General features: G+C 38.7%; 1 long non-coding RNA gene and 1 other non-coding gene across 3 annotated transcripts in view; one reads left to right on the forward strand and one right to left on the reverse strand.

Moving 5' to 3' along the window:
• The window catches only part of LOC141278188 (uncharacterized), a 498343-nt gene that overhangs the window by 47809 nt on the left and 424033 nt on the right, over window positions 1–26501 (forward strand). The window lies entirely within an intron of this gene.
• On the reverse strand, window positions 9203–9309 carry LOC117312070 (U6 spliceosomal RNA). Its single transcript, XR_004526238.1, has one exon. It is a non-coding gene; the product is annotated as a U6 spliceosomal RNA (small nuclear RNA).

Raw genomic sequence — 26501 nt, forward strand, 5'->3', positions numbered from 1 at the left:
TCTCTTACCAGGTACTGTTTGCCAATTCACATTCTTTAAGGCAGTATTTTTCTTTTCTAATAAGTGCTCTGTCATATATATTATTGTTGTAGGAAGCCTTTACACTGAGATTTATCTATGTGACAGTATGCTTAGTTGCATGTTTAATTTTTAAAAAGGAATTCATTGTTAGACATCAGAGTTTATACAAAGAAATGTGATTTTCTATATTCTTTTTTTTCTACCAGAAGTCCTCATTTACTACCTAATCATGCTTCTATTTTTTTTTTTTTTTTTTTTTGCGGTACACATCGGCAGGCGGACTCTCAACCACTGTGCCACCAGGGAAGCCCCATGCTTCTATTTTTAATTAACTAAGTGATGGTATTATTAATAGCTAACATGCATTGAGTGCCAGGTACTGGGCTAAATATTTTACCCACCTCATTGAATTTAATTCTCCCAATAAATCACTTATTCCATGAAGTATGGATTACTCTCATTTTCTAGATGAGGAAACTGAGGCTTGGAGTAATCACCTTTCCCTGAGTCAACCAGGTAGCACAATATATTTTCTAAGCCTTTATTTCCATAGGCAAAATTTGAAGACATACTTCATCTTTTTTCTAAAGATACATTGTGTTCCTTTGAGATAGAAATGACTTAATAAAAAGGAGCTTTAATACATATTCAACATGTATGTGACCTTAATGTCTATAACCTAATATTATAAGGCTGGACATTTGGATATTCCAGGAACGTACTAAATTAATAATAATTCCGAACTTCATTTGAAATCATAGATCAAGGCATGGCAAGTGTTTTCAGTAAAGGGTCAGAGAGTAGATATTTTTGGTTTTGTGGGCAGCAGGTTTCTGTTGCATCTATTCAACTTTGCCATTGTAGAGCAAAAGAAGCCATAGAAAATATGTAAATGGATGGGCTTAACTATGTTCCAATAAAAATTTATAAGACCATGTGGATGGGCTGAATTTGGCCTACAAGTCATAGTTTGCCAACTTAGATTATAGGCCATTTTGTGTCCACTTGTCACCATTAATGTTATCCTAATAAACTAAATTGTTGGGATATGATTTTAGTGATAATACAGGGAGAGAGGCCTGTTCAGTAGTCTGGAACATGGGAAAACCTGTATCCACATTAACTGACATTGAATGGCTTGTTGGCTTTAGTCATCTGCATAATGGCTTTCTCAGTATAATTTGTTAGTAGCTAATTGAGTTAGGTTATCAACTGTGGAAGTAAAATTGATATGGCCCTGCCACCATTATGAATAAGTGTGCCCATAATGTCCCACAGTCAGGATAAAATAAAACCCACATTGCACTCTGAGATAAACCAAAAATAACAATTTTATTCTGTATAGTTTTAGTCTCCAAGACAAAAGAATTCTTGAGCATTTCCTGTAAGTTAGCATTTCCTGTAAGTTACCAACTCCCTAACAAAGCAACTCTATCTCTGACTTTTGTAAAACTGATGTCTGAAGATAGATTATGACATATGCAGATGTTAGCTGTGAGAAAACTGTTTTTTTTTTTCTTCATGAACAGACTAACTATAAATTCAGTAACCTTGGCAATTAAAAAAGTGAATATATTCCTTGTGTTTTCTATTTGCTCAATCAGTTCTCAAGTCTGGCTTCTTTGCAACTTACCTGCAAGCAAGCTTCTTTCTTTGTGTGCTTTCTGTCTGACTCTTCTTGCACATTTATTAAGTGTTCCTTATAGCACAGTGTGAACAGGATGATCAGTTTACTATTGAACACATAAGAGACTGATAATTTAAGATTTCAAAGTTTGACCTAACCTTTAGGAGGCTGGTCGTGGCCTATTTTGACAAACTACAGATAAAGCTACTGGTCACTATGGGAGGATAAATCTTTGCTTTGCCTGCCTTTCTTACAGGATGACAAAAAGGGGCAGAATTTGAAGGAATACAAATTGGAAAGAGACTTGGAAAAATAATTATAATTTTATTTATTTTTAACATCTTTATTGGAGTATAATTGCTTTACAATGGTGTGTTAGTTTCTGCTGTATAACAAAGTGACTCAGCTATACATATACATATATCCCCATATCTCCTCCCTCTTGCATCTCCCTCCCACCCTCCCTATCCCACCCCTCTAGGTGGTCACAAAGCACTGAGTTGATCTCCCTGTGCTATGCAGCTGCTTCCCACTAGCTATCCATTTTACATTTGGTAGTGTATATAAGTCCATGCCACTGTTTCACTTTGTCCCAGCTTACCGTTCCCCCTCCCTGTGTCCTCAAGTCCATTCTCTACTTCTGCGTCTTTATTCCTGTCCTGCCCCTAGGTTCTTCAGGACCTTTTTCTTTCTTTTTTTTTTAGATTCCATATATATATGTTAACATACAGTATTTGTTTTTCTCTTTCTGACTTCACTCTGATTGTGAAGTCACCATCCACCTCACTACAAATAACTCAGTTGAGTTTCTTTTTATGGTTGAGTGATATTCCATTGTATATACATGGATGTGAATATATATATATATATATATTCACGTGAATATATATATTCCACTGTGTATACATTGATGTATATATATATACATATATATTGTGTGTGTATATATATATATATTCACGTGAATATATATATATATATATTCCGTTGTATATACATTGATATTCCATTGTCTATAGCTTTTTTATCCATTCTTCTGTCAATGGACACTTAGGTTGCTTCCATGTCCTGGCTATTGTAAACAGAGCTGCAATGAACATTGTGGTACATGACTCTTTGTGAATTGTGGTTTTCTCAGGGTATATGCTCAGTAGTGGGATTGCTGGGTCATATGATAGTTCTATTTTTAGTTTTTTGAGGAACCTCCATACTGTTCTCCATAGTGGCTGTATCAATTGACATTCCCACCAACAGTGCAAGAGGATTCCCTTTTCTCCACACCCTCTCCAGCATTTATTGTTTCTAGATTTTTTGATGATGGCCATTCTGACTGATATGAGGTGATACCTCATTGTAGTTTACATTTGTATTTCTCTAATGATTAGTGATGTTGAGCATCCTTTCATGTGTTTTTTGGCAATCTGTATATCTTCTTTGGAGAAATGTCTATTTAGGTCTTCTGCCCATTTTTGGATTGGGTTGTTTGGTTTTTTGATATTGAGCTGCATGAGCTGCTTGTATATTTTGGAGATTAATCCTTTTTCTGTTGATTTCTTTGCAAATATTTTCTCCCATTCTGAGGGTTGTCTTTTCGTCCTGTTTATGGTTTCCTTTGCTGTGCAAAAGGTTTTAAGTTTCATTAGGTTCCATTTTTAAATTTTTATTTCCATTTCCCTAGGAGCGAGTCAAAAAGGATCTTGCTGTGATTTATGTCATAGAGTGTTCTGCCTATGTTTTCCTCTAAGAGTTTGATAGTGTCTGCCCTTATATTTAGGTCTTTAATCCGTTTTGAGTTTATTTTTGCGTATGGTATTAGGGAGTGTTCTAATTTCATTCTTTTACATGTAGCTGCCCAGTTTTCTCAGCACCACTTATTGAAGAGGCTGTCTTTTCTCCATTGTATATTCTTGCCTCCCTTATCAAAAATAAGGTGATCATATGTGCGTGGGTTTATCTCTGGGCTTTCTATCCTGTTCCATTGATCTATATTTCTGTTTTTCTGCCAGTACCATACTGTCTTAATTACTGTAGCTTTGTAGTATAGTCTGAAATCTGGGATTCCTGATTCCTACAGCTCCATTTTTCGTTCTCAAGATTGCTTTGGCTATTCGGGGTCTTTTGTGTTTCCATACAAATTGTGAAATTTTTTGTTCTAGTTTTGTAAAAAATGCCAGTGGTAGATTGATAGGGATTGCATTGAATCTGTAGATTGCTTTGGGTAGTAGAGTCATTTTCTCAATGTTGATTCTTCCAATCCAAGAACATGGTATATCTCTCCATCTGTTTGTATCATTTTTCATTTCTTTCATCAATTTCTTTTAGTTTTCTGCATACAGGTCTTTTGTCTCCTTAGGTAGGTTTATTCCTAGGTATTTTATTCTTTTTGTTGCAATGGTAAATGGGAGTGTTTTGTTAATTTCACTTTCATATTTTTCATCATTAGTGTATAAGAATGCCAGAGATTTCTGTGCATTAATTATGTATCCTACTACTTTACCAGATTCATTGATTAGCTCTAGTAGTTTTCTGGTAGCATCTTTAGGATTCTCCATGTATAGTATCATGTCATCTACAAACAGTCACAGCTTTACTTCTTCTTTTCTGATTTGGATTCCTTTTATTTCTTTTTCTTCTCTGATTGCTGTGGCTAATCAACCTTGTCTTGCTCCTCATCTTAGAGGAAATGGTTTCAGTTTTTCACCATTGAGAATGATGTTGGCTGTGGGTTTGAAATATATGACCTTTATTATGTTGAGGTAAGTTCCTCTATGTCTATTCTCTGGAGGGTTTTTATCATAAATCAGTGTTGAATTTTGTTGAAAGGTTTTTCTGCATCTATTGAGATGATCATATGGTTTTTGTCCTTCAGTTTGTTAATATGGTTTATCACATTGATTGATTTGCGTATATTGAAGAATCCTTGCATTCCTGGGATAAACCCCACTTGATCATGTTATATGATCCTTTTAATGTGCTGTTGGATTGTGTTTGCTAGTATTTTGTTGAAAATTTTTGCATCTATGTTCATCAGTGATATTGGCCTGTAGTCTTCTTTCTTTGTGACATCTTTGTCTGGTTTTGGTATCAGGGTGATGGTGGCCTCGTAGAATGAGTTTGGGAGTGTTCCTCCCTCTGCTATATTTTGGAAGAGTTTTAGAAGGATAAGTGTTAGCTATTCTCTAAATGTTTGATAGAATTCGCCAGTGAAGCCAGCTGGTCTGGGGCTTTTGTTTGTTGGAAGTTTTTTTTTTTTTTTTTTTTGCGGTACGCAGGCCTCTCACTGTTGTGGCCTCTCCCGCTGCGGAGCACAGGCTCTGGATGCGCAGGCTCAGCAGCCATGGCTTACGGGTCTAGTCGCTTTGCGGCACGTGGGATATTCCCGGACCGGGCCACGAACCCATGTCCCCTGCATCGGCAGGTGGACTCTCAACCACTGCGCCACCAGGGAAGCCCTGTTGGAAGTTTTTTAATCACAGTATCAATTTCAGTGGTTGTGATTGGTCTGTTTATATTTTCTGTTTCTTCCTGGTTCAGTCTTGGAAGGTTTTGCTTTTCTAAGAATGTGTCCATTTCTTCCAGGTTGCCCATTTTATTGGCATGTAGTTGCTTGTAGTAATCTCTCATGGTCCTTTATATTTCTGCAGTGGCAGTTGTTACTTCTCCTTTTTCATTTCAAATTCTGTTGATTTGAGTCTTCTCCCTGTTTTTCTTGATGTGTCTGGCTAATGGTGTATCAATTTTGTTTATCTTCTCACAGAACCAGCTTTTAGTTTTATTGATATTTGCTATCGTTTCCTTCATTTTTTTCATTTATTTCTGATCTGATCTTTATGATTTCTTTCCTTCTGCTAACTTTGGGGTTTTTTGTTCTTCTTTATCTAATTGCTTTAGGTGTAAGGTTAGGTTGTTTATTTGAGATGTTTCTTGTTTCTTGAGGTAGGATTGTATTGTGATAAACTTCCCTGTTAGAACTCTTTTGCTGCATCCCATAGGTTTTGGGTCATCGTGTTTTCATTGTCATTTGTTTCTAGGTATTTTTTTTTAACATCTTTTTTGGAGTATAGTTGCTTTACAGTGGTGTGTCTAGGTATTTTTTGATTTCCTCTTTGATATCTTCAGTGATCTCTTGGTTATTTAGTAGTATATTTTTTAGCCTCCATGTGTTTGTATGTTTTGCAGATTTTTTCCTGTAATTGATGTCTAGTCTCATAACGTTGTGGTTGGAAAAGATACTTGAAATGATTTGAATTTCCTTAAATTTACCAAGGCTTAATTTTTGACCCAAGATATGATCTATCCTGGAGAATGTTCCATGAGCACTTGAGAAGAAAGTGTAATCTGCTGTTTTTGGATGGAATGTCCTATAAATATCAATTAAGTCCATCTATTTTTAATGTATCATTTAAAGCTTGTGTTTCCTTATTTATTTTCATTTTGGATGATCTGTCCATTGGTGAAAGTGGGGTGTTAAAGTCCCTTACTATGATTGTGTTACTGTCGATTTCCCCATTTATGGCTGTTAGCATTTGTCTTATGTATTGAGGTGCTCTATGTTGGGTGCATAAATATTTACAGTTGTTATATCTTCTTCTGGATTGATCCCTTGATCATTACGTAGTGTCCTTCTTTGTCTTTTGTAATCGTCTTTATTTTAAAGTTTATTTTTTCTGATATAAGAATTTCTTCTCCAGCTTTCTTTTGATTTACATTTGCATGGAATATCTTTTTCCATCCCCTCACTTTCAGTCTGTATGTGTCCCTAGGTCTGAAGTGGGTCTCCTGTAGACAGCATTTATATGGGTCTTGTTTTTGTATCCCTTCAGCCAGTCTATGTCTTCTGGTTGGAGCATTTAATACATTTACATTTAAGGTAATTATTGATATGTATGTTCCTGTTACCATTTTCTTAATTTTTTTGGGTTTGTTATTGTAAGTCTTTTCCTGCTCTTGTGTTTCCTGCCTATAGAAGTTTCTTAAGCATTTGTTTTAAAGCTGGTTTGGTGGTGATGAATTCTCTTAGCTTTTGCTTGTCTGTAAAGGTTTTCATTTCTCCATCGAATCTGAGTGAGATCCTTGCTGGGTAGGGTAGTCTTGGTTGTAGGTGTTTCACTTTCATCACTTTAAATATGTCTTGCCACTCCCTCTGGTTTGCAGAGCTTCTGCTGAAAGATCAGCTGTTAACCTTATGGGAATTCCCTTGTGTGTTATTTGTTGTTTTTCCCTTGCTGCTTTTAGTATTTTTTGTTTGTATTTCATTTTTGATAGTTTGATTAATATGTGTTTTGGCATTTTTCTCCTTGGATTTATCCTGTGTGGGACTGTGTGTGCTCCTTGGACCTGATTGATTCTTTCCTTTCCCACATTAGGGAAGTTTTCAACTGTAATCCCTTCAAATATACTCTCAGTCCCTTTCTTTTCCTCTTCTTCTTCTGGGACCCCTATAATTCGAATGTTGGTGCATTTAATGTTGTCCCAGTGGTCTGTAAGACTGTCCTCAATTCTTTTCATTCTTTTTTCTTTATTCTGCCTTGCGGTTGTTATTTCAACTATTTTGTCTTGCAGGTCACTTATCTGTTCTTTTGCCTCAGTGATTCTGCTATTTATTCCTTCTAGAGAATTTTTAATTTCATTTATTGTGTCGTTCATCATTGTTTGTTTCATCTTTAGTTCTTCTAGGTCCTTGTTAAATGTTTCTTGCATTCTGTCCATTCTATTTCCAAGATTTTGGATCATCTTTACTATCATTATTCTGAATTCTTTTTCAGGTAGACTGCCTATTTCCTCTTCATCTGTTAGGTCTGGTGGGTTTTTACCTTGCTCCTTCATCTGCTGTGTGTTCCTCTGTCTTCTCATTTTGCTTAACTTACTGGGTTTGGGGTCTCCTTTTTGCAGGCTGCAGGTCCGTAGTTCCCATTGTTTTTGGTGTCTGCTCCCATTGGCTAAGGTTGGTTCAGTGGGTTGTGTAGACTTCCTGGTGGAGGGGACTAGTGCCTGTTCTCGTGGATGAGGCTGGATCTTGTCTTTCTGGTGGGCAGGTCCACCTCTGGTGGTTTGTTTTGGGGTGTCTGTGAACTTATTATGATTTTAGGCAGCCTCTCTGCTAATGGGTGGACTTGTGTTCCTGTCTTCCTAGTTGTTTGGCATAGGGTATCAAGTCTTGGAGCTTGCTGGTCATTAAGTGGAGCTGGGTCTTAGTGTTGAGATGTAGATCTCTGGGAGAGCTTTCGCCGCTTGTTATTACGTGGAGACAGGAGGTCTCTGGTGGACCAATGTCCTGAACTTGACTTTCCCTCTTCAGTGGCACAGGCCTGACACCCGGCTGGAGCAGCAAGACCCTGTCAGCCACATGGCTTAAAAGAAAAGTTTGAAAAAAAGAAAGAAGGAAAGGAAGAAGAGGGCAACCAAATCAAAAAGAAAATCCACCAATGATAACAAGTGCTAAAAACTATAGTAAAAAAATAACAAACAAAGAAACCCAGACAGAACCGTAAGGCAAATGGTAAAAGCAAAGCTATATAGACAAAATCTCACAAAGAAGTATACACATACACACTCAGAAAAAGAGAAAAAGGAAAAAAAATTTTACCTATAAAAAAAAAAGAGAGTAACCAAATCAATAAACAATTCTACCACTGATAATAAACTCTAAATACTAAACTAAGAGAAACATAAAACCAGGAACAAATTAGATGCGGAAAGCAAACTGCAAGTCTACAGTTGCTCCCAAAGTCCACCGCTTAAATTTTAGGATGATTCGTTGCCTATTCAGATATTCCACACATGCAGGGTACATCAAGTTGATTGTGGAGATTTAATCCACTGCTCCTGAGGCTGCTGGGAGAGATTTCCCTTTCTCTTTGTTTGTACAGTTCCTGGGGTTCAGCTTTGGATTTGGCCTCCCCTCTGTGTGTAGGTCTCCTGAGGGCGTCTGTTCTTCACTCAGACAGGATGGGGTTACAGGAGCATCTGATTCGGGGGCTCTGGCTCACTCAGGCTGGAGGGAGGGAGGGGTACGGATGTGGGAAAGCCTGCGGCGGCAGAGGCCGGCGTGACATTTCACTAGCCGGAGGTTCACCGTGCATTCTCCCGGGGAAGTTGTCCTTGGATCATGGGACCCTGGTAGTTGCGGGCTGCACAGGCTCCCAGGAGGGGAGGTATGGAGAGTGACCTGTGCTTGCACACAGGCTTCTTGGTGGCTGCAGCAGCAGCCTGAGCATCTTATGCCCGTCTCTGGTATCCACGCTGATGGCCGCGGCTTGTGCCCGTCTCTGGAGCTCGTTTAGACAGTGCTCTGAATCCCCTCTCCTCGTGCCCTAGGAAACAATGGTCTCTTGCCTCTTAGGCAGGTCCAGACTTTTTCCCGGACTCCCTCCCGGCTAGCTGTGGCGCACTAGCCCCCTTCAGGCTGTGTTCGCGCAGCCAACCCCAGTCCTCTCCCTGGGATACGACCTCCGAAGCCGGAGCCTCAGCTCCCAGCCTCTGCCCGCCCCGGCGGGTGAGCAGACAAGCCTCTCAGGCTGGTGATTGCTGGTCGGCACCAATCCTCTGTGCGGGTGAAATATGGAACGCCTCACGAATTTGCGCATCATCTTTGCGCAGGGACCATGCTAATCTTCTCTGTATCGTTCCAATTTTAGTATATGTGCTGCTGAAGCGAGCACATAATTTTAATTTTAAAATTCATAAAATCTTTGTGAAATCTTTGTTGCCTGAGTCAGACTTGACCTTGTACTTATGTCTGATTCATATGGTGTGGTAACAAAGTTAATAACATCATCTAACATTCTACCTGCCTAATGACTTCCATATTCTTTTAAAATAGTGTACGTTTTCAAAAGAGTCATTAATATGGGCAGCCGACCCTGGCTTTTGCAGTCTCAAGGTACCATTATTCCATTTTTCTTCTGCCCTAAGATTGAGACCTTAGCTAAAATGACCCAGAAAAAGCCACCCAAATATTGAATTTGTTAATGAACTCCCCTTCCCATGATAGTTTTTATCATAATGAGAGAATATGAGCTAGTTCCATGATAATTGATAGGGCCATCCAGTTAAATATGGCAGACTAAGCACCTTTGCTACTTGTATTTATTTTTGTGAATACATGTATTCATCTTTGCTACTTTCCACAATCTCATGTATTTATCTTTGCTACTTTCTATAATCTCATGAGAAGGACAATAAAGAAATGAGTGTAAACTCGTAAGGACAGAAAACAGGAAAGGAGGGCTTCCCTGGTGGCGCAGTGGTTGAGAGTCCGCCTGCCGATGCAGGGGGCGCGAGTTCGTGTCCCGGTCCGGGAGGATCTCACATGCCGTGGAGCTGCTGGGCCCATGAGCCATGGCCGCTGGGCCTGTGCGTCCGGAGCCTGTGCTCCGCGACTGGAGAGGCCACAACAGTGAGAGGCCCGCGTACCACAAAAAAAAAAAAAGAAAGAAAACAGGAAAGGAGAAGACAGTAGGTAAGCCTTGTCAGAATTTTAGAATTTTCAAGATATGGAAACAACCTAAGCCCATGAATAATTAATGGATAAATAAAATGTGGTATATATGTATACAATGGAATAAAAATCAGCCATAAAAAGAAGGAAATCCTGCCATTTGTGAAAAAACGTATGAACTTTGAGGACATAGAAGCAGAGCGTAAAATGGTGGTTGCCAGGGGTGGGGGTGGGGTGGGGTTAGGGAGATACTGGTCAAAAGGCACAAATTTTAGTTTTAAGATAAATAAGCTCTGGAGATCTAATGTAGAGCATGGTGACTATAGTTAGTAGTACTGTATTGTATACCTGACATTTGCTAAGAGAGTAGATCTTCAATCTTGCCACACACATACAGACAAAGGTAGTTGTGTGAGGTGATGGATATATTCATTAACTTGATTGTGGTAAGCATTTAAAAATATATACATATATCACGTCCTTACATTGTAGACCTTAAATATATGCAATTTTTATCAATCAATCCTACCTCAATAAAGTTGGAAAAAAATATATAAAAAGCAAATCCTACAAAAAAATTTTAGAACTGTGGCTGTCCGATATAGCAGCCGTTAACCACATGGGGCTACTTACATTTCAGTTGCTTAAAATTAAATAAAAATTTTAAAATTTAGTCATTCAATTCTATTAGCTAACGTTTTAAGTGCTCAGTAGCTACATGTGGCTACCATGTTGTACAGCATAGATATGGAACATTTCCGTTGTGGCAGAAAGTTCTATTGGACAGTGTTGTTGAAAGGATGGAAAGTAAACAGACAAACAGGAACTGAGTTAGGTTTCTCTACTATGTGCCTACATGCGTGTAGTGGGTTGAATGGGGGCTCCCCAAAAGATATGTCCATGTCCTAATTCCAGAACTGGTGAATGTGATCTCACTGGGAAAAGACCCTTTACAGATGTAATTAAGTTAAGGATCATGAGAGATTGCTGGGTGGATCCTCATTCCAATGATAAGTGTCATAAGAAAGGAGAGAAGGTGATATGAAAATGGAGGTAGCAACTGGTCTTTGGCTGCCATGGGCCAAGTAATTCCTGGAGCCATCAGAAGCTGGAAGAGGCAAGGAAGGATCCTCCCCCGGATTTTTCAGAGGGAGCCCTGCTGATTCCTCAGGTTTGGCCTTCTGGCCTCCAGAACTGTGACGAAATAAATTTCTGTTGTTTTAACCCACCAATTTTATGATGATTTTTTACAGCAGCCCTAGGAGAATCATAGATGGGGGAGGTCAAGAAGACTAAGTGTTTACTAAATGAAGAGTGTGAACCAGAAAGGCTCCAGAATGAGAGAAACTAGGCATGCATGAGGGCAGGACTAAGGTGCCTTCCTGTGAGAATCTGAGAGTAAGACTTTAATCCAAAAAGGGGAATTTATTAACAGAGTATCCCACAGATCATAAGGGTATCTCTTAGAGAAGAAGGGTTTTACATGGGCCAGACATCCCAAACTATGGCTAGGCATCCCCCTGCCCCCACTCAGAACCAAGAGCATCAGATCTGTCTTGTCCCAGAGGGCAGAGGGATAGTTGGTGTTATCTTAGCTGTGGACTGAAGTACCAACTGACCTCATCCCCTGAGCACTTGGTTTCCTGAATGTTTATTTCTTCCTCTAGAGTTTTAGAGAAATTTTGCACGGTGCCTGATCCCTTCTTTGCTTCCTGCTTTGTTCTCACCTGTTTACCCAGCCTCTTCACTCCTGAGAGGTTTCTTCCCTCATTCTGCATGTGAGGTCCACCTCTGAAATGCATAGAACACAAAGATTATCAGAATGATCCCAAGGAGCATCCCTGAGCATATCGGGCTAATTTTGTGATATCGTGACTATAGAGAGGTAGAGTTTTAGCTGTACCTGGCATAGGATGCACAAACAGGAGAATATCTCTTCTCTTTCCAAAAGGCAGAAGGTACTGTCTGCTGTGCTGGGCCTCTGTGACCACCTTAGGGAGGGATAAGAAAGCCCAACAGACCCTCACTGTGCTCCAGAAGGTAGTGAAACTCAGGTGCCAAGAGAGCCACAAAGAGAAAGCAAGTCTTGAAAGTTTCTGAGAGTGAAAGAAACTTGACTGACTGTTTCCTAGGTGTGAGATATAAAATAAGTCACTTAACCCCCTGAGGCTCAATATATAAAGGGGGTTGTTGTGAGAAATAAGGAAATAAAAGGGAGGGGGGTGAGGTGATACTAGTCCAGTTCATGTATATTCTTTTACGTTCCAGTACGGGCCTGAGCAAGATAGGGAAACTGAGTTTGTGGGGTGTTGGATTAAAGTTACATGTATATATGTCCATGTGTGGGCCCCAAATAGTTACACAATGTCAAGAAGAAAAGCAATGCAATTACTGGCCACTTGGAGTCTTTTCTTTATGACCCAAAGAATGAAGAACATTGACAACATCTGGCTGCAAAAGTACCTTTCACTTTCTGGTGCCACCAGAAATGCTGCCGCCTTCTTTTTTTTTTTTCTTTTTAACAAATATATTTATTTATTTATTTTTGGCTGCGTTTGGTCTTCGTTGTTGCACGCAGGCTTTCTCTAGTTGCGGTAAGCGGGGGCTACTCCTTGTTGCAGTGAGCGGTCTTCTCATTACAGTGGCTTCTGTTGTTGCAGAGCACGGGCTCTAGGTGCACGGGCTTCAGTAGTTGTGGCTCTTGGGCTCAGTAGTTGTGGCGCACGGGCTTAGTTGCTCTGTGGCATGTGGGATCTTTCCGGACCAAGGATCAAACCCGTGTCCCCTGCATTGGCAGGCAGATTCTTAACCACTGAGCCAGCAGGGAAGTCCACTGGCTTCTTTGGACATAATATAGTTTTGGTCCCTGGATGTCTCTAACTGGGTTCTGAAGGTTCTCTTTGCACCTCATGAGTTTGGACAATCCAGAGGCACTGGTTTCCCAACTCTTAAGGAATATTAGTTCAACTTTGATTCCTTTAAACCAATACAAGCACTGGAGGAATCTGGATCTCTTATGTTATTTTAGTTTTTATCCTGACCTTGAAATTATTTATTCATTTTGTTTTAGTTTTTAAAATTATATTTAAGTATCTGCTACCTAAACACATCAGCTACCTGGAATCAGTGAAAAGGTTTCCTTGAGAATTTTGAGATTTGGCATTCACGACTGAGTTCTCATTTAACACATTGCCTTTCATTTCACAGAAAGTCCTTGTCAAATTTTGCTCTTGTAAGTTGAATATAGCAGCCTAACAGCTTTTTTTTCTTTCTTTCTGTGGGGAAAAGGTGCTTTATTATAGAGTTGAAGGACTTCATTTTAATGTTGCAATCACTTCTTTAAAGTACTTTAAATTTATTTTCCCTATTATAGTCCTCTAATTTCCAGCTATGATCTGCAAAAAATGATTTGTTTTTTTGACGGAACACAATTTTCAAAGGTAATTAAAATAGTCTCCAGATAGGGAGACAACTAGCAAGATTAACAAATTATGTCACTTCTTTAAGTTTCATATTTATAGCAAAACCACATGTGTCTTATATGCAGATTTAACAACCTTTTGTATTTACTTGGCCTGGGAAATAGGGATATTAGTGGATAATGACTTTCACTGTAACACTAGGAGAGATGAGACACTTCTATTATAACAGGCTAGGATCAAACTCTTCTATTAGAGCCTTTTTTAGTCTTGTTTCTTAGCGTTCCACATTGCTTTTATAATCAGTTTCAAACTTAATCCTATAAAATTTGGCAGGGAAAAGAAAGAAGGACTTATGTGAAAATTCACATTTGCAATTGGATGAGTTTTAAGCTATTTAGCACAGACCTTTGATGACATATTAAGACAGAGATGCCCAAAGGATGAAATAAAGGGGTTTATAGTTATGTTATAGCTGTAGAATTACCCTAGATTTTCCCCCAGAGATAGAGTAATAATCTGGGGGCTTGAAGGTTGCCCTTAAGAATAGGGTAAATATTTACAGGTGTGCGTGGAACTAGATTTATTCTGTTGTATAAAAATTCTGTTATATAAAAAAAAAGATACATAAAGAATTTTTACCGGGAATTCTCTGGTGGTCCAGTGGTTAGGACTCCGCACTTCCACTGCAGGGGCCGTGGGTTTGATCCCTGGTTGGGGAACTAAGATCCTGCAAGCTGCGTGGTGCAGCCAATAAAAAATTTAAAAATTAAAAAAAGAAAAGACTTTTTACCAATCAATAAGACAGAGATGAATGCTTTTATAAAAAAAATAATGGCTTGATGGATATCAATATTTAAAATATAAAAGAAGATACATGGTTAATAAATATAGTGAAAAATATTCAGTTTTATTAATAATCAACAAATGAAAACAAAGATATCACTTTGCCTATTAGATTTGAAGAGATCAAACAGATTGATAATATCCCACATTAACGAAAGTAAGGGGAACCAAATATTTATTACATAAGCAGGGTATGAGCAACAAGCTTCTTAGAGGGCAAGGTACACAGAAGAAAATCTTACAAAAAGTTTAGTCTGACTGAAGTCTGACTTGGCGATCCCATTTCTAGAATAATCTCAAAGAAGTAATAGGACAAATCCAAGAATGTTAATGATGGCTTTAGAAACAACTAAGCGCTAAGATATTAGTTAAATATATCATAGAACACTAATATCATTAAATATGCAGCCACTAATAAGAGTGATATATATTCTACTAGGAACTGATTCTCTATAAGTCTCTCAAATTTCTGCAAGTTTTGAGAGCAGAGGCACTGACTCCCTTTGTTCCAGATTACCTTTTCAAGCATGTCTGCATAGTGAATAGCCTTGGAAAACAGAGGTGGCTTCCTCCACAGCAAAGAACAGGCATGCTTGCTGAAAAGATTTAGATGCTTAAAGCTCAGTTATTTTCCTGAAGTACAACCCAGGGTGTATGCAGGTATCATCTGGCCCTCTTTGCAATACCTTTGGGAATAGGAGATTGGGAAACTGGTCTAAGAAAATACCGACGCTTTGCTTTTGCTATTTTTGTCAGTAATAGTCCTTTATCTCTGACCCAGGAGTCTTGTGTCTTCTGTCAGTATTCATGAAACTGTACCATGTTAACTTGTTAGCTTGTAGTGTAAAATCTCAGGCCGTCACAGTTCTTGACCTATCTTTTTTCCTAATTAAAATTTTCCTGCTTTATTCTTACCAGTGCTTTTTAAAAATTTGAACTATATGTATACAATGAGGGATATAAAGATGAAAAAGTAAAAATTCTTACTAAGACCTCTTTGTAGAAATACATACTGTTCTGTAACTTGTTTTATCAAGGGTCCATGAAGAAAAAAAATTCTTTAAAGGTGAAAATCACAGTAACTCTAGCTCTTTCTAAGCTAAACTTATCAAAAGATCAAACTTTTATCAAGTACTGAGAAGATATTAGGATAGCTAGCCTTTTTACGTGGGCCTCTCACTGTTGCGGCCTCTCCCGTTGCGGAGCACAGGCTCCGGATGCGCAGGCTCGGTAGCCATGGCTCACAGGCCCAGCCGCTCCGCGGCACGTGCGATCTTCCCGAACCGGGGCATGAACCCGTGTCCTCTGGATTGGCAGGCGGAGTCTCAACCACTGTGCCACCAGGGAAGCCCGGATAGCTAGTCTTTTTAATGGCTATCTATGATACCATAGATCCCATCCCTCCATTGCATGGAGGTTTATGGTTTATTTAACCAGACTCCCATTGATAATTCGAGTTTTGGACTAACGCAAACAGTGATATGGTAAATCCTTGGTGGATTAATAGGATATAACTATAAACTAAAATAAAAGCATTCTCAGACCTGTGTTGAAGTGTTTTTAACCACAGGGATCAGTAGGGAGCCATAGGTTCATTTCATAGAACTAAGTCAAAGTGTTTTTGAAAAATAAACTGAAACAAAAAGCTATTAAATAGTATGTGTAGTGTGTCTTGTTTTGAATATATGAACAAGGAAAAGTCTGAAGAGAAGTCACTAAAATGTTATCAGTGGTTAATTCTGGGTTGTGGGATTAACGTTGACTTTTATTTTCTCTTTGTAATCTTTCATATTTTCTGATTTTTTTTGTACTAAGCATGCATTACTTGTATAATTAGAAGGTTAATAAAATGACTAAAATGAAGAGACAAGAGACAAAAAGGGCTAGGGTGAAAAAATGGGATATAGACACCAGACATCAAGAGATATGAATGAAAACTTTTGTGTCGAAGACATTCAAATAAGGTGATGGTTTTTAATTAGAATTGTTTGGTGCACGCTTAGCACCTCTTGAGTTCAGAGGAGAGAAATACTTTTCAATAAAAATAAAGGCCTTTGTAAAAACCAGGCATTCATGTATTCTTTTATTCATTCTCCATGGTTATATTTTTCTGTCCTACGTTTATTATTAATCCATTATATTTCCGGAGTAACTGTTCTATGCCTAGTCTTGCTTAGATGCTTTAACAGATACAATATCGGGAACAGGGATAATATGCTTTACAGTGATTTTTACCTAGGAATTTCTCTCAGTTTGTGGTTAATTGAGGGCTTTATTCCTGTTCTGTTTTATCGTGCTTTTGATCATTTTATTGCTCATTAGTCTGTTTTCTGCAAGTGTGTGGATAAGTGCAAGGATGCAGACACAAAATTGAGTCATCAATTTAGTCACATAATGATCAAATGAGGGTCTTGCAGAGAAATTACAGTGAGTCCCCCTGACACATTAGCTGCTCTTTTTTGGCCAGAATGTGTATGTGTTCATCAGATGATTTATGAATTAACAGCTAGTGGTTTAAATAGCTCTTTCCCCTTAGTTAGCAGTTTACATGGAAACACTAAAGCGTATGATGACAGGACTGAATGTGCACTTTTCTGGTTAGCGGTTATCAGATTTAGACCCTCACACTTAGCCTCTGGTAGTAGAGAGCTAGTTCCTATTAACAATCCTTTTTTAATCCTCTTCCCACCCGTAAAAATGACTGTCCTGATTTTCAGGGATGCCATCTTACATCTGCTCTTAATTTGGTCCACAGTCCTATGTATGAATAGTGTTAATGAGTCTGACTTCTTTCATAACATTTCTGACCTAGTACCTGGAAAGAATATACCTTTTCAGCTCAGAGAAATTCCTGGTAGGTCAAGAAGCACTTTAATGTATTTAAGGGGAGACTTTCAGTTCATGCTGGGAGACAGTAGTTAATTTGTAAGTTTGTGGTGGGGTTTTAAATGCTACCATTAAGCTTGACAAAGTAGTTGATGGCATTTGGTCATGTTTTGTTCTCCCTGGAAGCCTCTGGCGGACTTAAAAATAAATCATTACAGACAGACCATTACATTTTATGAACTGTGAATGTGCTCAGTAGTCCAGTATAAAATGCGCTAAGCTTCTCCACAGGCCATTGCTTTTACCTGAGGTCATGTGCACATTTCAAATACTGCTGACGATCTAAAAGGTGATTATTCCAATACGATGACTGCATGGCCAAAGCCTTTTTAAAGCATTTGACTGTGTTTGACCTATTGGTAAGGTGAGATTAAAACTTTGGTAGTATTACTGAGTGTTAAATCTAATGAAAACTTTTGGTTTTGGTCAGTGTCTAATTAAAACAACTTCTGACTGCATAAATGCTATCTATAGTCTATGAAAATGATGATAAAAGGTTGTTTTCTTTAATCAACAACACTTAAAAAAAAGCAACTCCAGGGCTTCCCTGGTGGCGCAGTGGTTGAGAGTCTGCCTGCCGATGCAGGGGACGTGGGTTCGTGTCCTGGTCTGGGAAGATCCCACATGCCGCGGAGCGGCCGGGCCCGTGAGCCATGGCCGCTGAGCCTGCGCGTCTGGAGGAAAAAAAAAAAAAAAGCAACTCCAATGCAACTCTAGTTTTCCCTAAAAGAAAACGATGATTGACCTGAATTTTTTTATACTATTATGTACATGGTTATGTAAGTTCTCATTTTATAAAGTCTCTGCAAAAAAATGGAAAGGAATTCATCATGATGGTTAATAACTGAGTTTGCATTCTGGTTCTAGTTCTTAAGCTGCTTGACAGTGATTTAGAGACCTTGTCTCTAAAATAAGAATAATATCAGAGTCATTGATTATCTCAAATAAGGCAATGCTGCAAAAACAAACTTAGAAGTTACTCTACATATATGAAAATTTACTGTATTGTTGTTTTCATTGATATTTGCATAGCACCGGCTAATTGCTTATAATATTCTAAGATCTGTGGGGTGGGTATAGGCTATCTAGGCAACAAAACGTTTCACAAAACTCAGTATGGTTTCTCTATTCATTGGAAGCAACATAGAAGAAGAATCACTGGGGCCTAAGAATTTGATATTGTCAAAGAAGCAGCCCAATTTTCTTTCTTTTTTCCTCCATTTCTGTTTTTTTTTTCCTTTCTTTCTCATTTGCTTAAAAAAATACACCTTACTCACAAACCCTCTTTATCAAGACAGCATGTGGATGTGTGACGTTATGACTTTTACAGACCCACTGACCAAAGACCATCAGAAACATACCTGTAGTCAAAAAATGTTAAGTGTAATAGCAGGGAAGCATGTACACATGGGCGAACTTGGCTAAGACACTTACTAAATTTTGGGGATTAGAGTCAGCCAGAGGGTGGACTTGGTGGGGATTAGTCAGAATTTGGAAACTAGGTGAGTCTATGGTCTTATCTTGGACTATATGGTCTGAATGAGCTGCTGTTAAAACATTTGGGCTAAGATAGTTCGTCTTACATGCCACAATTTAGTACAGTTTATCTAGTTCGTGAGTCATGGTATAATTTTGCAAGCTGTGAGTTCTATTTCACTTCTTGGTTACTCTTTCTTGAGCCTGAGCTGAAGGAGGGGCCACGATCTCTGGGACATGCTCAACCGGGATCTGTGCTATTGTCCTGTACCTGCTGATCTGAAGGTTATTCAGAGAATGTTGTCTGCAGTTGAATTAGAGTTAGTTCCTCGTGTTTGGAACATTGTATGTTCCATAATCTATTTGGATATGGATTGATTAGATTTTCCAGTGTCTGAATAATTAGTCGTCCACCTGATGGTTTGTTAGAGATTACCATGATTAAAAATGGAGCTGTCTACTAACAATTTATAATCTTGAACCAGCAGAGAGGCAAGAAAATAGCCAAGAGGATATGGCACAAAACCATGCAAAGCACTGCAAGGTAATCAGTGTTTTCTGCCTCTGAAGAGGTTTGGTTTGGAAGGTATTAGATGGAAGCCGTCTACCTCATATAGTCTTCAATTTGGGGACTAAAAAGCCTTGGACATCATCACTCAGTCACAGTTGACTTTTCCTGCTGGTATCAGTGGTACCTGTCAATTATTTCCTGTAGTATCATAGTCCAGGGTTATACGGCACACTCTTTTGCTTAGGTTCTTTTGGTGTTTATCCTAGAAGATTCAGTTCCTAATCTTAAGCTGATGGCAGGGGCTTTTAGGTGAATATTAGGAGAAAACAGATACCCTTTTGGATGATATGATTAAAGGGCTCTGGTTAACTTATTATAGTAACTAACAGTATTAGAGTAGAGGAGCGTGGACTTCTATATTAAGCAAAAATACATAATTGTTTTCATAAGGATTTAGTCAAGTATTTTCCTAGATTTAGAACATGATATGGATTGTGAAGATCTTGACAAATCTCCAGGCCCTCAATTTATCCATAAAAGTATACATGAATGTTACTAGTTGACAAGCGTGCTTTAACATAGAGGCAAAAATATTTTGTACACATTGTATCATCTTTTATATGAACATAAATGTGCTTCTTTCTATGTTAAAACACACGATTATTGAAATATATTTATATTAACTCATTTTACTTGTATATAATTCATCTTGGAAGGCTGAACTTCTCTTTTGAATGATACTGTTAAAATAGGATTTATCTTATGGAAAAACATAAGATAACCTATCTCCTCTTTGAGTAAACTTTGAAAACTCTGTAAAGAGACTGACCATTTAGTCTTAGAAGAAGAACCTAACTTTTTACCCAAACCACTTCTTTGCATTTTATAAATTGGTGAGGAATTCAGTTAGATCCTCACAAGCTTCATTAAGCTTCATTCCCACTCAAAATTAAAAATATAGTCTCATCAATTTTTAAATGTAAAAAGTGAATATGTTTAGACTACTCTTGATTAATATTTATTTTGATTGAAAAATGCCAGAAATTCATGTGTGGCTGATATTTTTGAGCAGAGAACCTGTATCTTGATCTTAATAGTTTTGAAAGCTAACTTTTAGTTTTGTTTCTTCCTTCCTTGGTTGCTACCCAAGTCCCAATGTTTGTTATTTCCTAAAGTGACAGTTTTAGCAGAATTTGAAGTTTTGTTCCTATAACAGTATGAAACCATTAAAGAAATAAGTTCAGTTTCATCTTGGCATTTATTTGCGAATGGGATACTATTTTTGGACGGCAGGCTGACATCTGTCTAAGTTATCTTCTAATTAATCTGACATAAACTTTCTGAGGCGGTATTTTTCTACACCATTGGTCTCTCAACTTTTAAATTATGCCTCCATCAGCAAAATATTTTGAAAATGTCTCTCTGTAAAAAGTGTGTGTATAGTTTTTTCAAATTGTGTACATGTACTATTGTCATTCTGTATGTTAAATATTAAGAAAGTCTAATTTCTAATTTTGAGATAAAAATAGAAATTCTATTAATTTAAAACATATTTTCTGGAGTATATAACCCCATTTTCAAAACTACAGTCTTACAGTTCTCATTCTTTTTTCTAAACATTCTAACTTACCAGGTACTTGTAATTTATTTTATTCTATTATTTTATTTATTTTTGGCTGCGTTGGGTCTTCATTGCTGTGCTCAACCTTTCTCTAGTTATGGCGAGCAGGGGCTACTCTTCGTTGCGGTGCGCAGGCTTCTCATTGCTGTGGCTTCTAGGCGCAGCACGGGCTCTAGGCGCACAGGCTTCAGTAGGCGCACAGGCTTCAGTAGTTGTGGCTCGTGGGCTCTAGAGCTTGCACTCAGTAGTTGTGGCACATGGGCTTAGTTGCTCTGCGGCATGTGGGATTTTCCTAGACCAGGGCTCGAACCAGTGTCCCCGGCATTGGCAGGCAGATTCTTAACCACTGCACCACCAGGGAAGCCTCTCATTCTTAGTGATTTTTCTGCTCTCATGTTTCTTCGGGATGCATCTCACGTCTATAACGGGGTAGTGATTCTCAGCTGGGGAGAGAATCTGAGAGGAGACGCCTGAGAAAGGTGATTAGAAAAGGCCTGCCCGTGACCCCCATGCGAACCCCCTGCCCTGCTGTTCTTGCCACCCCAGCCATCCCATCTCATGGAAGTGTGGTGACTGCTAGAAACAGTTTGTTTTGTAAGTAGAATCATTTTTTAAATGTGCTGGGAGAATCTATGACTTAAGGGTTTTACGGGGACTCTCAGTTTGTGATGTAAATAGTCATTTGCTTTTGGGGAGTGTTAATCCATATTTCCATATGCTATTGGCCTAAGGAGTTCTCTAGCATGAAAATATTAGGTGATGGCAGGGGGACCTGATCATGAGAGCCTCAGAAGCTTTCATTTTAAGTGTCAATTAGAATGGATGATTGAAGCCAATATCCCGATAATTCAGACCAAATTCCTTCCTTTTTTTTGTTTTTCATTTTAAAAAATTGAGGAATAGTTGATGTACAACATTATATGTTACAGGTGTACAATATAGTAATTCACAGTTTTTGAAGGTGATACTCCATTTATAGTTATTACAAAATATTGGCTATATTCCCTGTGTTGTACAATATATCCTTGCCGCTTATTATTATTATTATTATTATTTTGCAGTACTCGGGCCCCTCACTGTTACGGCCTCTCCCGTTGCGGAGCACAGGCTCCGGACGCACAGGCTCAGCGGCCATGGCTCACGGGCCCAGCCGCTCCGCGGCATGTGGGATCTTCCCAGACTGGGGCACGAACCCGTGTCCCCTGCATTGGCAGGGGGACTCTCAACCACTGCGCCACCAGGGGAGCCCTTTGCAGCTTATTTTATACACAATAGTTTGTTCCTCTTAATCCCCTACCCCTTTATTGCCCCTCCCCCTTCCCTCTCCCCTCTGGTGACCACTAGTTTCTTCTCTGTATCTGTGAGTCTGTTTCTTTTTTGTTATATTCACTAGTTTGTTGTATTTTTTAGATTCCACTTATAAGTGATATTATATAGTATTTGCCTTTCTCTGACTTATTTCACTTAGCATAATGCCCTCCAAGTCCATCCATGTTGCTGCAAATGGCAAAATTTCATTCTTTTTTTTATGTCTGAGTAGTATTCCATTGTGTATACATACCACATCTTCTTTATCCATTCATCTGTTTGGTTTTTTACTTTTTGAATTTTATTTTATTTTTTTATACAGCAGGTTCTTTTTAGTTATCCATTTTATGCATATTAGTGTATATATGTCAATCCCAGTCTCCCAGTTCATCACAGCCCCACCACTTAGGTTGCTTCCATATCTTGGTAATTGTAAATAGTGTTGCTCTGAACATTGGGGTGCCTGTATATTTTTGAATTAGTGTTTTCGTTTGAAATATACAGGGGTGAATTATTTTTAAAAATCCCTAATCTGTGCTTCTTTTCTTGACCAGTCTCAGCAACTTGGGTAGTATTTCTGAGACAACGTTCTAACAATAGTCCCAAGAGGAAGCCCTGAAAAAAGGTTCTGTGATCAAATAAGTTTGGGAAACACTTCCTTCTTGTCCCTTCTTTTGGAGAGTCACCAGGCATTAAAGATTATGAGGTGTCCTGCAGTAAAGAACATTTGAACTCTGTTTAACCCAGTGTTTCCTAAACTTCTTTGACAGGGAATTTATATAAAATTTGTTAATTTAGTGTAAAACTGGTGATCTTTGAAATATACTTTGGGAAATGCTAGATTATAATATATATATGTGTGTATATATATATGTGTGTGTGTGTGTGTGTGTGTGTGTGTGTGTGTGTATGTTTCTATAACCACAAATGCTGGAATGAAAAGTCCCCATCGATAGCCACATGTCTGGGGAGAAGCCAGCATGGCTGGGATATGAATGGTCCACAATCACATCATAGTTACCTGCTGCTGCTGCTGCTGGTGTGAGGGGTTTGTTAAGGAGATCCTCCAGGCCATCACTGGGCTTGTTAATAATTCAGCTTTATCCCAAGGAGAATAGCTACCTGGTGCCTTGGAGAGAGCTGCTAGACTAGAGGTTGGCCCCGTGCTAAACTAGAGGTTTGCCCAGAGCTTCTTTGTCCTGAGGCCCACCCACAGTTCTGCTGTCTTTTATGGGGATGGGGAGGAACAGGGTGGAGTGTCTTGGGCAGAGTGGAGAGGCCCAAGGACTGTGTCAGTGAAGACGCTAAAGAAAGTGGGGAAAGATGAGATTGAATAGTGGGAAAGCCTTGAGCTCCCCCTAGAGGTACGTATACAGGCATCACTATTGTGGCAGGAAACTTGAAAATAAAAATTTTTTAGACTTGCATATCATAGATATTATTTGAAGTTCCATTTAGTCTTTTATTTAAAAAGTAGACAGAGTGGTTACCCTTTAATATTAGCACTTATTTGAATTTAGATGTTATTTTTCAACGGCAGTATTTATGCAATAGCTACTCCTATATAAGAACTACAAACCAGTCAGCATCTACATCCTTTTTGGGTAAGAAACAGTGACATATGGTCAGTGCAGAAGACCAATCTGTAAATACTACATTTTACCTGAACACAAGTTTAGCTAATGTGACTTTTATGAAGTCTTCAGATGCAAACTCCTTATCTTCCTTCCCCAAACTGAGCTGCAGAGGAGTTTTCCTATTTATTTACCTCTGTTTGGTAGATGGCAGGCCCTTCTCTTAAATGTTATGACATTAAGAGATGCTTTCCCTTAGTATTCCTGCAATACTTATAATTCCTTTAAGACCATTTTAGAACGATGACTGTTCTAAATTGCCCAAATGCCCAAATGCATTGTTCTCTGTTTTATGATGTTTATGAGGAAGGTGGGCTGAACCCGAAGAGCTTGTCCCTGGTTGCATCCAACCCTTTCCACACTGTGATTTGGAGAAGGTCCTGTAGCCTCTCTGAGCCTCAGAGTTTTATATGTTTATAATGAGATGCTGCAATAGCCCAAGTTGGACCCACACTATCATTTGTGCTAATGGAAAGACAACTCCACATGGGGAGCAAATTGAAGCATATTTGTCCTCAGCTGTCTGGGGAAGGAGCCAAGGGGTAGGCAAAGTCACAATATAATCATGGTACATCTCCTGAGAGGTTCAATTTTCTCAGAGATTTAGGAGGAGGCAATATTATTTTTACATTAAAGCAAAAACAGTTTTGCTTGAGAGCAGCATAAAAAGACATGAATCTTCAACACAAAACATAAGAATGAATTTTAAAGCTTCCAACAGGCCCCCAGGGCATGCATTCACTTCTCTTTACAGTTAAGGGTTATTTCAAGAAAATGCCTTGAGAAGCATTGATCTGGACCCACAGAGCCTGAGGATAACACCAATGGAAACTGAGAGCTGACTTGTCCCATTATCCCACCCTCGTTTTCCTCAGGCTCCTTCTGGGTCAGGTGCCCATCCTACTCTTCTCCCTGTACTCTAGAGATGGTCACATCTGTTACACAATTATTGTGTGCCAGGCATTGTGCCAAGCCCTTTACATACGTTACTTTAGTTAATCTTCTCAAAAGTTAAATAAATAAATGAAATAAGTAAGTTAATTATAGAGTAATTACCCCACTTTACAGATGAGGAAACCAAGACTCAGAGATTTTAAGTTATTTGCCCAGTCAGGGAGGGCCAGAGTCAGAAAAGGAATGCTTGGTCTCTTAGCTATCTAGTGCGCCGTTTCCCCTCTGACGGCGTGGGAACGCTGATGACACTGGCCTCTAGAGGTGAAGAGGTGGGAGTGCAGGAAAAGGAGTGGAGCTGGAGAAACTCACCCCTCCCATTCAGAGACTGAATTTTAAGTGCCACAGCAATATAAGCGGTGGTATATCGTGACTGCATTATCAAGATGCCTTTTCAGAATCTAGGAGGTTCCAGTGTGTACAGTTTGACCCAAGTCTTATATTTCAAACAGATTTATCATTTTGCCCAATTTGGGGGGTGGGGCATATTACCATAATAAACACCAAGGTCAAAATAGAGAATGTCCCAGATAGATCAAGAGCCTAGAGGTTTTTAGATCATTTGTGCTGCTAAAATAGAAAACGGGGAATGAAGACAGTTTAGTTCAATTTAAGGAGCATATATTAGGCATATATGGGGGGCAGCGTCATATGATGTCACAGCTTCCTGCAGGGCTGACCCCGCAGTTCGTGGAGGAGGCACCAAGACTGGTATGTTACTGCATCACTTATTGAAACAATTCCCTTTGTTTAGCACTGTGATTGTTGGCCTGATGAGGGAAAATTGTGAGAAATTTTGCTTGCTTTATTAGAAGTCGTGGTGCCTAGTCTGGCTGTCCCTTTGCCTCTGTTAATGTTGTCTGTGAATCAGTGTTTGGAATTATTAATTATGAACGGAACCCCAGATGACGGGCTTAGGGTCATCTCATCTCCCAAATCCTGCCTGCGGTTCCAGGAGGAAGAGATTTAATGAACTCTGGTATCTTTAGGAAGCTTTATTTGAAATTCATTTGGGTGCAGCAGCTCTATGGGTGCAATCAGATCCAAACAGTGCTTAATCCAAATACTGCTTAATTCTAGGCAGGAAAAAAGTGAATGATCTGTGCCTTATTCAAACCCTCGGTTAAGCTTGTCACGTTCCCATTAGCCTTTAGAAACCAGAATGACCCAAACTGTAATTAATCCTAAGTATAATGAGATACAAAGGCATATTTTTTCCTTTAATTTTTCTCTCTCTTACCAGCAAAGAATTTTAAACTATAGCTACAGTACTTAAAAGTTTGCATTTTGAACTGGCAAAGCGTAGAGAATAATGTGAAATCATCAGCAGGTTGATACATTAGAATATTTTTGTAAGAACATTAAAAACATCTATAGTACAACTTTTTCATTTATCCTTATGTCAAATATTGCTTAGAGTCATTCAGTATCATAATCTATATTAACGCTATTCTACTTTATAAAGGACTTTAAAGTAACACAAATTATGTTCTATGACATCTACTATGACACTGGTGTTATCATCCCCACTTTGTATTTGAGGATACTGAAATTTAGAAAAGATAAGTAACTTGCCTAACTGCATACAATAGTGGACACAGGGAGGAAAACCATACAATTTAACACTGAGTTCAGGATTTTTCCACTAAGCAATTTGGTTTTCTGCTGTTTTATTTTCAGTTTGGGTTAATAGGCATATTGGTTGCTACTTACATTTGATTGTCGCATCTGGCTTGATGTTCTCGATGGCCTTCCAGTTGG

Source organism: Tursiops truncatus, chromosome 3, assembly GCF_011762595.2.
Source record: "Tursiops truncatus isolate mTurTru1 chromosome 3, mTurTru1.mat.Y, whole genome shotgun sequence".
Classification (NCBI taxonomy): Eukaryota; Metazoa; Chordata; class Mammalia; order Artiodactyla; family Delphinidae; genus Tursiops; species Tursiops truncatus.